Consider the following 19203-nt stretch of genomic DNA (forward strand, 5'->3'; position numbering starts at 1 on the left):
AGAGCTGAACACTATGTCAGTCCTCAGATCAAAAGCTATGGAGACATGGATCTTGCACTAAGAAATTCTTAGTTTTCAATAGGAGGCAGACAAATATACAAATAATTATTCAAATAAGATCACTGCACCCCTGAAGTTCTGCATAAAATGTCTTGAGGGTGTTGAGAAAAGGACATTTACACGAGCCTAGAAAAGGCAGAGATGTCTTTACACACAACATGAGCTCTGACTGGGATGCGACAGAGGAGTAGAAGTTTGCCACTGCTGCTGAAAAGGACATTAAACAATCATGCAACAGATTTAGCTTTCAAAGAGGAGAAATGACATTTCTCTAGCATCATTCAGTTTCCTGTGAGGGCAGCACTGTGAACCTGCCAAACCTACCTGATTAGAAACTTGGGCTATGCTGCTTAAAGCTCTGTACCTTGGGACAAATTACTTCCTGTCTGTAAGGTGCCAAAACTAATGCCTTCCTCATAGAATTATTATGACAAATTGCATAGTGTATGCTAAAAGTTCAGCAAAATCATACCTGCCGGGTCCTTAAGAAATGGTGGCTATTTCTACCATTGTTGCACCATTGGCTTCTTTGCTACCCAGCACATCACTAGACCAATAGCAGAGAGGTGTCCATTCTATCTCCCACGAAAGCCAGTGACCTTGTGGTTGGGGGATTGGGGCAGGGATTGCATCAGCGGGGGACATATGACCTTAGAGAGTATATGGCTTCTCTTCGGGGCAGAGTGTGGTGCGGAATTTCCCCAGAAGTCTGTGGTATCTGTTTGTCATCTTGCAAGTGTGGTGTGTGAGCTCCAAGAGCAAACTTGTTAGCGCACAAAAGTTCCCAGATGGCTTTTTCAAGGACTTTTGATCTCTGCTGTCTTTGATTTGAGAGTTCCCTAGAGATCTGTAAGCAGATTTCTTGTTGCCTCCTTAAACATGGCTGTGCAAAATTGAGCAAATTATTGGCACAGTCAGACTATCTTGTTTAACTACAGATGGATTCGTGGCAGGAAGAGCGACTTCACATCTGATATCATTGACTAAGCCGTGATCCACCGGCCATGGGAGCGCTACAAACTTCTCAGAAGCCCCTTGGAAGATGGCAGCCAAGGGTCTGTCTGTGGTCAGCTGGAATAAAAATTCTAATTGCAAAATCTTGCCTGTCAAATAGCCACTAGATTTTGTCCTGCTGCAGTCAACTGTTTTAATTTCCAAGGCATTTTATGAGCTTCCCCCACAAGCTGTCATGGATTTGATATGGCAGCGTAGGAGCTGCAAATATTGAGGTCCTAAAACCCAAGTACACAGTAAAGTCAGTCACGGTCAAACAAGGCTTGTGCAACATACCCCTCGGGGCTGGCTTCCTGCGAGAGCCGAGGACAGAAGGAAGACCATCCATCCCTCTGCATGCTGGGCCCTTTGCTCTTGGAGGGAGAGAAGTGTCTGAGTCTTAAGACTTGAAGTCCACCGATGGGTAGGGCTATTAGAGACCCTGTTTTCTACACAACAGGACCACATCCTCAATTCAGAGCATAAAACACCTTACATTTGTTAACCTTGTCTTGGTATTTTGCAAACAAACACTGTGCAAGAGTCACATGGCTTACACTGTACAAAGGGTTAATGACAGACTTACTTTTTAGGAGAAGTGTGGTTTAGTTGTTCCAAAGCCTCTTCCTCTTATGACTGTGTTCTGATATAACCTCAGTGCCATTCAAGGCAATAAATAGCAGAGGAGTTGGGGTAAATCCAATTATTTTTCCACAGCATCTTTCGTGGTAAGTGTGTCCGATTTTTAAAAATGAGACTCCATAAACCACATCATCGCAGAGTCCTGTTTTTGTCTCCAGGGGTTTCAGAGTTCCAAATGCTTGCTTTTTTGGACATTGCATTGATGTGGCCTTGGGGACGGGTTAGAGTCACTAAAAACACTCCTGGCACTGGATCACCTTGTGGCCGAGGTGAAATGGGGATCTTGTTTTCAAGAGGTTGAAGGAGAACTCACAGAAAAGGCCCGAGAGGAAATGACGCTCTCTTTGGGGTTTAGGAGAGATTGACCCTCAACCTTCCCAATCTTCAGACCTTAGAAGCTCCTTGCTGGTCACACATATCCACATCCGTCCTGGCAGCCCGAACCCCCACGTCCTCGGAAATTCCTAGAAGTGTAAAGACAAAATCAGCCTCAGGATGTTGGCAGGATTCAATGTGTTACTAAAAATGGGCCTTTGTGGATAGAAACTTAAGAGTTTTAAGTGAAAAAAGAAAATTTATGTAATTATCAGTGACTCCAATGACTTCATTTGTTCTGAAATGGTTCATTACCAAAGATTGAAATAGGGTCACAGGAACACGGCTTCCCAGTAAGGGAGAAGCATCTCTCTCTCTCTGCAACCCCTACCCCGCCCTCCCATCTTAGCCAAGAGTGTCACTGGGGAAATTCATCAGGAAACTCTTCGTGGGGGTTTGGATTTACAAGCTTCACGACTGTTCCATGGATGCCTACCTTCACGGTGGTTCCCAGTCCTCTGCCTCCTAGCTGACTTTTGGTCCTTTCCCAAACACTAAATAACAGGATAGGGAGAGAAGACGGTTTCTTTTCCAAAGTGCGAAAGCAGAAGGCTGGGCGACTGTGTTCCCCGAGCCAGGGCTCACTCCAGCCCCCTGGCTGATACCTACTCCAGGGCTAGTTTGTGCAGGCAAAGGTCTGGGAGGAGCTGGGAGGAGGGGAGCGGTTGTCCCTGACAGCCTCCCTTATTCATGGCTCTCCCGGTCTCAGCCAACACTGTATTTCCTGGTACCTCTCTCGGGGTTGCGAAGGAGGAGCAGTTGGATCATTTGATTAGCTTTTTCCCAGAACAGGGACCCTCCCATCTCTGTTTACTTCCCAGTGACTGAAGGAGGAGGCCCAAGAATGGGGCGCCTTCTGGGGCTGCTCCTGAAAGAGAAACAGCACCAGGGTCAGCCTTGGTTTTGCTAAATGTATTAATGTTCCCACCTCAGGTAGACACCTGCTGACCACTTTCCTCCGCCCTCCCTACCCCTGGGGAAAACCATTTCTGGTGGTCTCCAGCTATCCCCACAGACAACGGAAACACCCCTTGTTCCACGTGGACACCTGTCAAATCATTTTTTAATTTTCAATTGTGGCAAAAAAAAAGAAAGAAAGAAAAGAAAGGAAAAGAAAACGGAAAAAACACGTAGCATACAATTCACTGTCTTAACGTTTCTAATCATACAGTTCAGAAGGGCCAGCTATAGTCAAATTACTAGCTGCCAGATCTCTAGGACATTTTCCTCTTGCGAAACTGAACCTCTAGAGAGGTAGACCCCATCCTACCGAACAAGACCCGCTTCCCCTCCCTCCAGCTTTGGCAGCCACCATTCTACTTTCTGCTCTCTATGAGTTTGACTACTTTAGATAACTCATATAAGTGCAAATATACAGTATTTGTCTTTTAGTCACTGATTTATCTAGCTTACTGTCATGTCCTAAATGTTCATTCATGACGTAGCATGTGGTGGGATTTCTTTCTTTTTTGAGGCTGAATAATATTCCATTTATTCATGCATTCATTTTCAATGGACTTTCGGGTTGCTTCCATCTTTTGGCTATTGTGAATAATGCTGCAATGAACATGGGTGTGCAAATATCTCTTTGAGATCCTGCTTTCAATTTTTTTGGATATATACCCGAAAGTGGTATTGTTGGCTTAGGCTCCTGCCCTTGGATGCATTTTGATATTCCTATATCCTTTCCACATCAACGACCCAAAGCCTTCAATTGGGTAGAATGCTTCCTTCCTCTAAAATCATTCCCTCAGGAGCATGGAACAAATAACAGGCTGGCCTTTGCCCCAGTCTTAAGTCAAAGCACAACATGGACTTTTCATTTTCAATCTCTGGTGCCCTGCCAGGCAGTGCCATCAACAGATGAATGCAGAACTCGGTTCAGTCACCCTCCATCCCCCAGCAGACCTCTCTGGCATCTTCAGCAAGTCCTGCCATGGGGGTGAGGTTCTACTGCTTTCTAGACAGTCACTGGTGTTCTCCTGGGACTGATCATGGGCTCCTATTCTGTGAGGTCCTTGGCTCCAGCTCTCTTCCCCACGGGAAGACGTGCTAGTTGAGCATAGTTTGGTCACTTTTGCTAGACAGCCCAGCAGTGGAAGAGGAACAGTGGTTTGGCCACCCACCCAAGCTGAAGAGCTTTGATCTTCTGTGAGAGGCGCCCATCTCCTTTATGCAGCAGAAGAAGGAGAGACCTGCAGGGAAATCGTGGGAATGGTTCTTTAGTCAAGCCTAACACACAGACGTGCACACACACATACATGTGCACACACAGGGGCATCGAGTGTCTTGCCTACTCCACCCTTCTAATTATTCCTTTTCCATTTCCAGCTTTTGACTTGGAATTTTTGGCTCCAAAAGAAAAGTAAGAGGTAAAATTTTTTAAGACTACTAAAAAAGTGCTCTGAATTTTGTCACTCTCTTTTGTGTTCACCTTATTTCTCAAGGTCACTACTGGCTTTATATATAAGTAGAGAAGTGTTCACAAAAAGTAGATATCCTCAAAATAGCAAAAGAATCATTTCTTTGATTTTTGTATCACCCTCTCTAGACTTTTTAAAAATGCAAATACACCTAATAGGAGCAACTAACACTTTACTGTAATTTAGTTTGTCAGATGGCTCTCCTCTGGGGGATGTGGGGGAGGCAGGAAGGGGAGAGAAACACAGAAAGCAGAGTTGGGGAAACATTAACAAATTTCATCTATTTCCCAATTTTTCCTAGGATCAGCTCTGTGTGTATTTCAGCTAGAATTTCACGAATCTTTGTGTTTCAGCACTTGTCTACTTAGGAAAAATTGAGTGAACAAGTTACCAAAATCATTTTTGACATCTCAATTTTACAGGCTGGTCCCATGTTATGAAATATTGTATGGGAAGGAGGCGTCCCCAAATGTTTATCTGTTTGTCTCTCATCCTAATTAAGTCCATGTGGATCCCATGTGACTTCAGAGTATGAGGACCGTGTTTCCATTTTTTGTTTTGTTTTGTATTTTCCTTTAATGTGTTGCTTCAATTAGAGAAGGAACACATCAATATTTGGATTGAGAGGTATGGTACAGAGAGGGGATTGTTTGGCTCATAAGCTATCGAGGGAATATATGATCTCTTAAATCATCAAAAATAAATATCCTGGTATTAGTTAAGACACTTTGGGATAAAAGAAGTAGAAATCAATTTAAGCTAGCTGAAGCAAGATGTGGAGGGTGGTCTGAGGATAAGCAGTGTCTCCTAGAGCCTGTGGCTAGAAAATGCAGCCCAACCTGAGGAACTAAGGTCTGGGAAGCTTGTCAGCAACCCAGGAAAAAACACTGCCTCTCATTCTTGCTGCCCTCTGCACATCTGCTTCTCCTTTTCTCTTTCATTGCAGACTGACTTTCCCTGGTCACATCGCAAAATGGCTGCCCCTAGTCTCCCGGATTGACGTGTTATCAACCACCTAAAGGGTAACTAGCTAATAATTAGCCCCGGTTCTTGGGAGGGAGAACCTAATTGGTCCAACTTGGATCAGCCTCCACAGTGGCCTAATGAATTACTAACAAAGGGACAGAGTCACACACTAGGGGCTCACCTAGGACACTGGGGATATGTTCTCAGAAAAAGGAGCTTTGTATGCATTTGGAATAGTCAGTCCCTGTTCCAGATGAAAGCTATCCAGAGTTTCCTGTATTTCCTGTTTGTAACCTGAATGTCCACAGCTCCCATCAGCTATGGGCACAAATGGAGCCCTGATCACAGTACCAAAATTATATTGGACCTCAAACTTGCACAAGTTCCACCAAGGGTTCTCTTGAGTGTTTATCTGAGCTCATAAAAGACCAACTCCAGCTGGGTCCTCCCTCACTCCCAAGGTATGCCGGCTATCCACCAGGCATTATGACCACACGTGACCACAACACATGCACCAGACAAGGTCCTTCACCAAGGTGCCCCTCAATTTTAGTGTATGGCTGTTGTCTTGGTGTCATTTTTAATAATGCTCCCTTTTATTCTCAAAAGTGTCCTGGTTTGTATGATAAATTATATGTTCTACCTCTATCGAATGCTCAGGATTTACAATGGTCCAAGGCAAGGAGATCTTTGTGAATCCTGTTAAAGAAGCTTCCAAGAAGTGCAATTTGTGCCCCCAGGAGTTTATAGAGTGCCAGAGAAACCCCCTTTGACCTAAATTAACCAAAGAGGGAGGTGTTTATTGAGTGACATAACCAAACCAGGAAAAGGACAAGGGGTAGAGTTTGCCTCAGCAGCCACTAGATTCAGGACTCCAAACACCAGGGAACTCATTCCTTTGCTGTCTGCTTTTTGTCTCTGCTTCTTTTAGTGTATTAACTTTATTCCTCAGACTTGTCCTCATGTGGGGAAAATTTGGACACTATCCTCAGCTCTGGGCCTGTGTCCTCAAAGCGTCATGACCACAGAACTTAGAGAGCTTTCATTAGGAATCTCGGGAAATAGACTTTTGACTATGGTTGTGTCATATGACCATCACTGGACCCATCACTATGACCAAGGATGAGACACTGTGATTGACAACCACCCCCAGAATCCTACTAACAAGAGGGGAGTGCTGTCCCAGGCAGATAAGACAAAGAGTGCCCAGCCACAGAATTCTTTCAGTGCTTAATGTCACCAGAACTGAGACCTGAGTCTGATGGGGGCAAGCCGTGAAATAAATGTAAGTAGCCCCAAGTCTCTCCCTTCCAACAACTATGATTTTCTGACTGAAGCAAGCTCCTCCTGATTCTTATTCCCTTTAATCACCCAGGAGGGTCCACAGTCCTTATGCACATGGGTTTGGTTAGGTTGCCCTTGCTGTTCATCAGAACCCTGGCAAGTGGACATAGCTAAGGCATGACCCTAACTAAGGACCTCATTATATATATTAGCAGAAACAAATAAGATAGGGAAACATGTACAGTGCATACCAGCCCAACTCTGGTAGGTTCTTGAAATTAAATCATACAACTTATAGATCTATGGCTTAGAAGATACGTTCCTGAGGGGCAACCCCCATGGGATTCATGGGAAGGAAGTTTCTCACTGTCTCTCAGCCTCCCTTTCCCTCTCTGTATTGTGTGTGCATTTCAGATATAACAAGGTGTTTGTAAACCAAGACTTGTACGTCACACTCACTGGCTTCAGTAAATGGGCTTGAAGCCCATATGTTATTCACAAAGAGAAAAGCAGATTTCTGCTCTGCTAAGAACTTGAATAGGTTATTTTCTCTGTTCATAGGAATTTCCACTTTTTTTTAGTATTGCTAATTAACAAGACATTGCCTCCCCACCCCAATTTGCAACAGTGCTTTGAACAATCCTCAGCAAAACTGGGTAATTTTAATCTTTTTAAAGAATGGGTTGCATGCCGATGTGGGTTTCCATATCTGCAATTGTTTGCAACCCGGGCTTTGTACTGGTTGACCTTTAGGGACCTTTCAACCCTCTGGTGTGAAGATTTGTGAGTACACAGATGAAGCCCATTCACTTTGCATGTGAGATCCACCTCACGTAAAATTCCTTTCATCTCCTCTCGAACACATTTGGGAGAATCATCACAAATTAAGGGACCATTGTGAAGCTCAGTGGCATACCTTAAGAGAAAGGAGATTAAGCTCTGGACAACTCCCCATGAAGTGAACTGCTGAGTGTGCACAAGTTTTAGAGGGGGCCACACTGTTCGTGCACTATGCTTGGAAAACAGCCATCAAGACCAGTGTGTGGACAGTTGGGGCACCACCTCGATGGGGAGCCGTGAGCTCCCACCAGTAAGACCACTTGCATACTCTTGTACCCTTCTGAACCCTGGTTCATACACCAGTAGTGCCAAGTCCAAAATGAGTCAGCAGGCTGATTGGATGCACCATATGGGAAATCTCTCTGAAAACCATCCCTCCTAAAGGACACACACCAAGGCATGGCTTGTCTAAGGCGATACAACTTCTGCCAAAAGATGATTTTGCCACAGCTTTTAAACATATGACGCAAGATTTGTGCTGTGAGAAGTCCCCACTTACAATTTAAGTATTTCTGTTCAGAGGGATAAAAGAAAAGAAAACAAACACATGAGCTCTAACACAGGGTCTGTTTATGGCAATGGATCAGGCAGGTCTCCCTCACTTTACTACATCCCCTGACTGCTTGTAACTGGTACATTAGTTTAAAGGGACTCCAGGTCGACTTGATAATGAAAACAGTGTTACCTTCTGTAATTAATTATACAGACAAGTTATCCAGCCTCCATTTTTCTGCATCGCTCATGGTACTGACTTTCCATTTTTTAGTTTTCAGTTTTTAGAAAACAAGTTCTTGTTAAACCTGCATCTATTGACTTTGAGGATGCTTCTAGGAAATCATTAAATATTTTTAAAACCAAAGATCACTATAGTCTTGTTAATTTCCAAAAGAGGAGTCCACATCTGAGAGAGACAGAAACCCAACTTGAATTATATCTGTGGTGCCCGGGAGACATCCCCAGTGTAGAGGAGTAAATGTGAAAAGAGAAAACAATCATGGACAATTAGCTGGTTCTTGGCTAAATGTGATTCCACTGTGAACCCTAAGCCCCTCCTTCCTTATTCTCCTCTCGGCCATATTTCCAGTTAGTGAAGCAAAGAGGGCCTCTGGTTCATGTTGTTTCTCTGGAATTAGGCTCAGCACCCTTTTCCAGTGACGACTTCAAAACCTGTCCCTTCTTCTGGTCATCACTGTCTTTTCCCTGATTATTTTTTTAAAACCATTTTACTGGAAAACTGCTTGGCACCAAGCACCTCTTCTTTCAGTTAGAGCAGCTTCAAGTTCCCATTGGCCCACACCTAATGCTGCCAGCTATTTGCACGTGAATGAGTGTGAGGGGAAGATATTTCTTTTAAAACACTCCCCATTTCTATTGCCAGTGGGAACCAGCAGCTCTCTCCAAGCCCATCAGATCTGGTGGAACCCTGTGGAACAGACTGTGGGCACTGAAGGCTCTGCTGGGCTGTAGACCCTAGTAGAAAACAGACTAGATTCAGTAGGGGAGATTGACTGGTCAGTTTTCTGATTACTGGCTTTTCCAAGGGCCCATGAGGGGTTACAGCCTTGACACTTCCCTCTGAGGTGCCTAGCAAGATGTCACTGCCTGCGGGAGTCTCTCCTTGAGTTCCCATCTTGGCCCAAAGGAGGCCATTTTGCATGTTGGCAGGATGACCGGCTCTCCTCTCATCCCCCTTCTCTGATTCATGAGTTAGGTTGGAGAACTGGACACGTGCAGCACCATCCCTTCCTATCTCACTTCCTGAGACGCTTCTTCTAGACTCAAGCTTTTTATATTCTCCAGAAGCTTCCCAGGACTGAACTTTGGTTTGCAGAGGTGAGGCCTGCAGTTCCAGGTGGGCATGTCACGCAGGGCAATATGAGAAATCTTGAAAGCCACCTGGGACCTCCTCCTTGCCATGCTCTCCAGTCTAACTTTATCAGCAATTGAGCAGACATTCTTGTCTCCAGCCCTGGGCCTCCTATGTCTATGTCTCCCTAGCTTTGAGGTTTAGAGTGGAAAAGAAGGGAAGTAATTCATTGTCACCCTCAAACTCCAAGACTGTCCTCAGGAGTAAAGAGGAGAGGAGCCAGGGGACTGCTGGAGAATTCCTTGAGAAGACCATAAGCACCTAAACATGACAAACTGATGTAGGAAAGGAATTGCTGACCAACAGGAAGACTGAGGAAGAGATGCGGAAGAATACAGGATACCTGACTTGTGTTTTTATCCTGGGAATTCCACTCAAAAAGTTGATGCTGGGGTGTGGGGTCAGGTGGAGAAATTACGCTGAGAGAGGGGGAAAAAAAAATGAAGCAGAAAGACCTTGACAGCAGGACCAGTAGCCATCCTGGAGTCTTTTAAAGAATGGTGCCTTTCAAAAAAAAAAGTGCCTTTCAGGAGTAGTTTCATGGCAAAGATTGTGAAGAAGAATCATCAGTCATTATTAAAGGGTTGCTTAGAATATCTACCCAGTAGCTGCTAGAATTTGATTTCCACAAATGTTCTTGTGATCTTTGAAGGTACTTCAAGTGGAATTGGGAATTTAACTAAAGTCTTCCCAATATAAGAGCTTAGACCTGCAAGAGGAGTAAGAATTTGGTAGGAGAGGATGCAGGGAGTACTCTTACTAACAATAGGAGCTCAACTTAGGCCAGTTGTTCTCCATCCATTAGAACTGCCAAAGAAATTCCAAACCATCCCAGTGCTAGAGTCCCTTCCCACACCATTCAAATCACGAACTCTGGGAATAGGCCAGGGTGTCAGTATTGTCAAAAACCTCCCAGATGATTCTGGTGTGCAGCTGGGATGGAGAAACTGTGTTCTAGGCTAAGGAACATCAGCCATCTGTGCCCTGCCTGCTTTGATGTTGGGCGGGGGAAGGGGTCATCATTTTTCCCTAATGAACTAAAGCTTTGCTACTCAAAGAGTGGCCCCTGGACCAGCTGCATTACCATTACCTTGGACCTTGTTCAAAACTGCAAAATCTTGGGCCCCACCCTTGACCTAGACCTATTGAATCTGAACTGTATTGGGGAAATGTTTCTGAAACTTTAATGTGCATAGGAAACACCTGGAATCTTGTGAAAACACAGATTCTGTTTTAGTAGGTCTGGGGTGCAATCCAAGATCCTGCCTTTCTAACAAGCTCCCAAGTGATTTCAATGCTGCTGATCCATGGACCACACTTTGAGTAGCAAGGCAGTAGAGGACTTGGAGCAGCAAATAGAAGTTGCTCAAAGAAGAGTGCTCCAATTTTGGACTGCTCTGTAGGAATGGTGCCGAAAAAAATTGCATGGAACATCTTCAGGGACATTAAAGATACTGGAGATTTTATAGGACCAGCTGTCATTCCCAAGGCAGCAAATTAATAATTACCACCATCAAGAGATGCCATTGCTGGGAACTTCCAGAAACTGCCAGTTGGGGCTGGCACCAAGGGAAACTACAAGAGAAGGAATCACATTAACAAGACTGCTTAGCAAGTTGGAACTCTCTTTGCATACCAGCACAAGTCACACTTGAGAACAAATAAATTGGCTGTTCCTATTCCTTGCTATCTGGAGGAGAGAATGAGTCTTTCCATATGCTTCACACTGAAATTAGAAAATAGTTATTTCTCATCAGGATCCCTGTTGGGGTGAGGTCTGCCTTTACTCTACAAACATTTGTTGAGTCCCTCCTTTATACCAGGCAGTATGCTAAGACTTAGATTTGGAAGGCTAGAAACTGAGGTGGGGATTGGGGGGGAGCTAGCTGTAGGGAACTAGAATTGCAACCAGCCCTCATCACAGAGTACACTGTGGCCTGAGAGAAGAAGGTTAAGCTGGGATGGTGCTTATAAACATCTTAGCTGTTATGTAAATCCCAGGCCTAACATCAATTGATGTCAATTTCAGAAATAAGATCATATATGATTCATTTGGAATCAGGCAATGGAAAAGCCAATGCTGTTACTGGAAGCAATTTGACGCCGCTGAGCTGCTCTAGGATAAAGGCTAAGTACATGATATTTGGGAATGAAATGACAGCCATGGAAGATATTGTATGACTACACTGGGGCCGCAATACTGGAACCAGTTTTTGAGTTTGGTAAAGGTTTGGTTCTAGGTAGGAGATATAAGTAGGAGCTTGAACCTTGGGCTGTAGCTATCCTCCCCATACAGAAAGCCTTGCCTATGTCATCTGGAAGGTCTCTTCCAGTCACATGTTTTAAACCAGGATGCTCAGAGGTATGACTGGCCTTTCCTTATACCTCGTGTCAGGCCCAAGGGCTTCCTCTTTATAGAGCCATGCCTACCTATTGTCAATGTAGGAAAACATCTTAGTCACTAGGTACTCTGATGGCCAGGGGCAGGGGAAATGTGGAACAAAATCACTGAGGAGCTCTGACACCTCAGCAGGACAAGGAGCACAATATGAACTTAGTGTTAGCAGCAGGAATCAGGAGCCGTGTGGGGAAGCCATTATAATTCCCCCCCCCCTTACAAAGACACATTAGAGTCTGAAGCTCACTGATGTGAAATGACTTGTATAAAGTTACAGGGTAATATCATTGGAGAAGAACAGAGGTTTTCTGATTTCAAGTACCAGAAATCTATCCACAGCCTCATAGAACTGAAGTTAATGAGGAGGGAAATGAGAAGTGATTAAGAAACAGAAACTACAGAGGGAAGAGTCTGCTCTTACAGTTGGGCATATACATGCAAAAGGAAACATGTAATCTTCTTCATTTGAGGGGCCCCCATGTTGGGGGTACACACGACAGACTGAGCAACTACTAAGGCAATGGAAGACTGGGTCCCTCTGGTCGAAGGAGTGTATGGTATCACTGCGGAATAGAACAAATAGAATGCATATACACAATAACACAAGTAACATAGGCCCAGAATATCCACCTAAGTGATGACAGCTGTATGAGGAGCCAGGCGGCAGGGAGGAGAGAAGAAGGCTTGGAGGTAATTGAAAAAGCGTGCGGGAAGAAAGGAGATTAGTAGAAAGCCACAATGTTAGCATCAACCCCAGGAAGGCACTCCTGTGAAGGCAGGTTTAGGTGAGCCTATGGGGCTGGAACGGAGCCCTCCAAAGGACTCCAAGGCCATAAGACTAGAAGAAGTAGAGAATGAAATTCTCCAAGCCAAGTGTGGTTGGAAAGAGAAGAGGAATAAGGAAAGCTCCTCTGTTACAGACAGAAAGGAAAAGAAGGACAGGGAGATCAGAAGCCATGTGCATATTGGAGCACACTTACGAGAACAATTTGGTAAAATTAGTTAAACTCCTTACCTCCACAGTTTCTCCCCCTTTCCAAATTATCCTACCTTCCATCTCAGATTGTTCATGCTAAAATTTTCTATTCCTGCTGAACATGCTATCTAGCTAGTAGCGACTGCTGCTCTTAGCCTCTCCAACTTGACAGATTTGTGAAGGCTTGAGTAAGGATGAATATGCACAGATTAAGATTCTTCTTATTCAACCAACAAAGAAAACAAACCCTACTGCTGGAAACTGAGAGAGATTTTTAAGATGTTTAATGGATCCAAATTCGGAGGGCCAAATAATCTAGCATATCCACGAGCTAGCTATACTCCCTCCATATAACATAAGGGGGCTCTGCACCAGAGACAGGAAGAAGATCCCATGAACCGTCCTCTTTGTTCAGAGACACAGGTGTGTGCTCCCTGTTGAGAACAGAGCCCCTGTTCCTACAATAGATGTGGACTCTCCTTTCCACTGTGATCTGTGCCCATTGGTACAGGGCCGGTTGGGACTGACAGTGGAGCATTGCTGATTGAAGTTCCACCCAAAGAACACTGTAGATAGTGAACAACAGAGAGCAAGGCCTTGGAAGTAGTGGGAAAAATTTCCACCTCTTTCCAAGAAAGCCAACATGATTCAGGCCTGTGAGTGACCAGGAAGTGGGCTGTGTGCTGTGCACTTCTGTCTCATTTCTGGTGACAGGTCTAAGCTAATAGAACCTGCACTCCAGTGGACCCACTTGAGTCTGGACAACACCTACACTAGGTGGCCTGCTGAATCCCTCAGGATGGAGCCAGAAATCAACCCCACAAGTTCTCTCCGATAATTCTGATACCTTAAGAACTAAAGACTTCAAGGGACTGCCTTAGAATAGAAATGACTTAAAAATAAAATTTTAGAAAATTAGCATCCTCAGTAACACATGACCTTAATGAAATAGGAACAAAAAGTCATGGCTGAACCCATTCTGAAGTGAAGGGCTAACAAGATACAACAGGTACCTCACGTGCCTCAACATAAAATGAAAACGTCGAGGAGGAAAGGTGGGTTGGCATGGTAACAAAGTACTGCAAGGCAACAATATTTGCAATAACACAACCAAAATCTTCCTCGAAGGCGTAAGGAGCCAAGCTTACATAGTAGCATTTCAATCAGTAATGTGGAGATAAACCTAGAAACTCCTCCAGAAGAGAGAAAAGGAAAAAATACATAATTTTTAAATGAGATAAAAGATGGCAGATATGAAGTGATTATCATTCAGAGAACAGAGGGCTAACCTAAGAAGCATAGATTTCTAGTTCTAGAAACTGGAGTACCTAGAACAGAAACAACACTTCAAATCATGATAAAAAAGAAAACTTACCAGTGAAGAAAAAGTCCTGAATCTGCAGATGTAAAGGGACAATTGGCTCATCCAGAAAAATATTCTGGGGCACTCCGTCGGTTAAGAGTCTGACTTTTTTTTAAGTTTTTTTTTTAGGTTGTTTTTTTTTTTTTTTTTTACTTTTTTTGTTTTTGTTTTTGTTTTTTTGAGAGCAAGAGAGAGAGATCAAGCACAGTGTGGGTAGGAGCAGAGGGAGAGGGAGAAGCAGACTCCCTGCTGAGCAGGGAGCCCTCCACACTTTTGATCTCAGGACCCTGGGATCATGACCTGAGCCAAAGACAGATGCAAAACCGACTGAGCCACCCAGGTGTCAGAAGAGTCCGGCTCTTGATCTCAGCTCAGGTCTTGATCTTGGGGTTATGAGTTCAAGCCCCATGTTAGGTTCCATGCTAGTTGTGGAGCCTACTTAAAAAAAATTTTTTAAAGGAAGTATTCTAAAACATATTCTAGCAAAACCTGGAATTACATGTCTAAGTGGGTAAATGGGAATGCATCTAACCAGAAATAGTACCCACAAATGAAAAAGACTGGACAAGGTCTCAACTTGCCTCTGCAAATGGAAATGCCAGAGAAACAATGATGCTGTATTTACAAGATTTTGAAGTGAAATCCAAGAATAATAATGAAATCCAAGAATAATAAACCAAGAATATTATACCCATGTTGATTTTCATCTGTGAAGCCAAAAGAAATGCATTTCTAGACATAGAGTCCAAATACATACTCCCCATGTATCGCATTTTGAGAGAGTTATTTGAAGATGTACTCTGGCAAACTAAATGGTAAATCAAAATTAAGATCCCAAGAACAGGAAGTAAATCATAGTATAAAACACTGTTGAGAAGGATTTAAATGGCAAAGAGTTAAACAAAAATAATTGTTGTAAATGTATATCTAGATATAAATGTCAACAATAATTCTTAACATTTCTGAAACCCTTAAAATGAAACACAGATATTACAGCAGAGAGGAATGGGAAATGAAAAGGAAGGAACTCAGAGGAAACAAAACCAGGGTGCAAAAGAAAACTAAAATATAAGTTTTTTAGTGCTGTGATTCATAGATTCATAGTCACAGAGAGGTAAAAGAAAATATTGTGTAACAGGGTTTTTTTTTTTTTTTTTTTTTTGTAACAGGGTTTTATATAAAAAAAAAAAAACCCAAAAAAACAACAGAGGAGAGAGCTCCTGGAAATTAAAACTAGAAAATAGGTTAACTGAAATTTAAAAGTCAGTAATAGGGCTAAAGAAAGTTAGTAAAAGCTTCCAGAAAGTATATTCAAAGAGAATAGAAAATAGGAGGAAAAAAATACAAATAAAAAATTTAGGAAATTTGATGTATAACAAATAGGAGTTCCAGATATAGAGAATGTTAAAAATACAAGAATGAAAATATCCAAAGACATAAAGCAAGAAATGTACCCAGAACTTAAAGACACAAGTCTTCAGGTTAAGGGACCCATACATTACATGGAAAAGGGTCTGCACAAAGGCATCCTGGTGAAATTTCAGAACAGCAGGGATAAAGAAGACATCAGACACAGGCCACATGCAATATGAGAATGGTAGTAAAAATAGTATCAGAATGTGTCAGAAGTAACACTGGACAATGAGCAAAAATGAAGCATTCCTTATAACATAGAAGGCATACAATTTTACCCTACAATTCTCTCAGGTTTTCCCTCTGAATTCCCTTCCTCCCTGTTGTACTATCTGTGTTTTAAGAATTGTTAATAATTCTTGCTGACATGAATGTCTATATACTTACAACAGTCATTTATATTTAACACTTTGCTTCACCATTTTCAGTTCTCCCTGCCAGTCCTTTATACATCAACTTATTTCTTTGATCTTGGGATGAAGATAGACAATGCTATTTTCAAAGTTGCTGGGACCCGAAAAATTTACCTCCATGAACCCTTTCTCAGGAAGCTTCTGTAAGAGGATGTACTCTACTAAAGTGAGGAAGGAAATCTGCATTAAATAGTCCAAAAAACCAAAAAATCTGATTGCCCAAGGACAGGTGAGTAGGAATTGGTGAAGCCAGGTTCCGAGCATAGATCTTACAATTCTTAGTTTGATGTTGTTTCAGCCATAATGGGATGACAGAAACTGGTACCACCACCAGCCTCTGTCTCTACCATCTACCCATACAGCATCCCTCTGGACCCAGGAACCTAGAGATGGTCTTAGAATTGTCAGCCTGGTGCTCTCCCTTGACTGGCCCTGACTTGTGAGTTGAAGCCTATTGGTCAGCTCCACTCCAACCAGTTCTGCCTTCAGGTGCATAGAGATACTAAAAAGTATCTGAGATACTAAAAAGTACCAGCTAAGAAAGAGCAAGGACGACATGGACGTATTCACCACTATATGGCCAGTGTCCAGTTCTACTTGTAGTGTTGCTCAATAAATGTGTATTGTACTTTCTGCAAGGTTATGTATTGACATTGTGGTTATCCTTTTGACCATATGTACTTCTTTATTCATTCATTTAAGCCTTTCTCAATATATAGGCTTATGAATTTGAGCATTCTGGATGGGAGAGGAAAGATTTGGGACCAAAAAGTGAGGGAAGAAAGATATCATAAAACTTTTAGTGGATGGGAGCAAGCTCCCTAGCTGAGCCAAATAATCTTGTTTCTCTTTTCCCCATCCAGGAAAGAAGCAGCAGTTCTGGGCCAGACTCAGAAGGCCGCTTTGCTAAAGGAAATGGCTAACAAAAGCAGAGGAGGGGACAGCCAGGACAGGCTTAAAGCAGGTTTGGGTTCACTCACTTAAATGCAGCGTATTGCCTACCACACCTAATTGCATGTGGTCCAAACAAGCAGGGATATGGGCAGGAATAAACTTGAGATGGGTCTCCGGAGGCCTTGGAGACAGGCATGGAGGGAATGCAGGAAGCAGTTAGAAGTTGTTCACTACAGAGCTGAGACCCCTGGGCAGGCAAGGGATGTAACCAGGTTTGGTTTCTGAAGATTCAGAGTCAGCATGACAGATAAGATCACATAGAGAACTGACTCCAGAATCTGAGCACTGGCATCTTGAAGGCGATCGGGAGAATGGGAATGTGGAGCTCAGCTGATATACCGAGGAGCCCCCTGCACACAAGTCCACACCTTGCAGTGACCACTGCTATCTATCCTTGGAAAGTAACACAAATCTCATGTCATTACAGCTAAGCGTCAGCCTAGAAATTGAACTTTGATATTGAGGGTTAATGCTATCTAATACCGCAGTTTTCAACTGGAGGTATACTAGAATAATCTGGAACATTAAAGAAACGAAACAAAACACAATGCCTGGGCTCACCCCAGACCAATTAAACCAGGATTTCTGGGTATGCAGATTGGGCGTTGGTGTAAGTTTGAAGCTACTCCCCGGCTGATTCTAACAGGAGGGGATTTAGAAGCCAATGGGGCCTTTCTACAGAAGTGTGTGAGAGAGGGTACGATCTTGGAAGTTCTCAGCCACAACTTGTTGAACCAGCCAAAGGATCAGAGCGCCAGAAGGGATTTTAACCACTTAGAGATCCCCATTTCCCTTCAGGTGCCAGGCAGGAAGGTGGAAGAGGCAGGGAGGCATGCCTCAGCAGACCACATGGGCCTTCAAGACTCAAAACAAAGTAGGAGACAGTAGGGAGCAGTGAGGACTGAAGGAAAGAGCACACAGTCCCAACAGGGAGGGAAATGGGACTCGGCTTCAGTTGCCCTTCTGCCCCCATAGTGATTTGGCCCCAGCTGTAGCCACTCTGTGAAAATGCAGGCACCACATTGCTAGAACTTCTAATTTCTCAAGAGAAGGTGGAATTGTAGATTTTAACATTAAATCTCCTGATTTTTAAGTGTTGGCAACTAATGCCTATTAGAAGAAGAAAAAAAAAACATTTTTTTCTATAGGCAAAGCACACAGTGTAGGCGAGTTGCACCCAGAGCACACCCCTAATGCATCATAGCCTTCCACATGAGAGATAAAGGACTTGAGTCTGGTTTTCTCCTCAAGCTCCGGACACAGTGACTCCGGGTTTAGCATCATCTTCATTTTCCACTTCTGTTTTGTTTGAGGTGCCAGGGAGCTGCTGTCTGACACAGTCCTAGAGTCATCGCAGGTGGGGACGGCTATGAGCGGGGGCGGGAGAGGTCTCTCTGGAAAGGCAATTGAAGAAGCTCAAATTTGATATCCAGACGTGTTAAGTGTTTTGTAAGCCCTGTGTAATCTGCCAACGAGGAAGACCAAAACCTTTCCGTTGACATTTTCTTCAACACTAGGCTTGTTTTGAGAGTCTGGGCCAGGTGACAATGATGGCACCAAGAGCTTGTTTTCCCAATTGGAGTCAAAACATTTGCTGAGCAACCCCATAAATTGGCTAGACAAAAGTAAATAGGAAGGAGAGACATGGGAAAGGTGAGGTGACCACACCTCCCTGGGTGAAAGGAACGGGGAGGCAAGTGCACTGCAAGGGAGGGCAAAGAGGAAGCAGGCATGGGCGACGCAGTAAGCTTGCACTGTTCATGCTTTCAGTCCTCCACAGATACTTATTTGGCACCTACTGTATTCTAGGCACAGCTTTCAATGCTACAAACAGTAGTGAATCAGGCCAACCGAGTTCCTGCACTCATGGAACTGACACCACTTTCCCGTCACACGTCTTCCATCCCTGCATCCTGGTGTCATCGCTCCCATCTCTCCATCACACCAACAGCCTCTTCTTAAACCACAGGGGTGCAGCGTGCTCACATCCCCCACACAGTAACCATCCAGAGCTTAGGACTCCTGACAGACTTTGCCCTTTACAGAAGGTTGGGGAATGCAGAGGCCCTGTGCTACCATCTTTGTCGTCATGAGATCGCACATGGGTTGTGAGGAGCCTTACTGTCCTAAAACTGGCATTTGTTTCAGACGGCACACCCTGGAAAGTTGGAATATATCAAGGAAATTACCGTCTTGTCTCTCTTACCTTAAATGGGTTGTTGTTAGGTGTTTCATT

This window comes from Enhydra lutris, unplaced genomic scaffold (genome assembly GCF_002288905.1).
Source record: "Enhydra lutris kenyoni isolate GAN:26980312 unplaced genomic scaffold, ASM228890v2 scaffoldscaffold5, whole genome shotgun sequence".
NCBI lineage: Eukaryota > Metazoa > Chordata > Mammalia > Carnivora > Mustelidae > Enhydra > Enhydra lutris.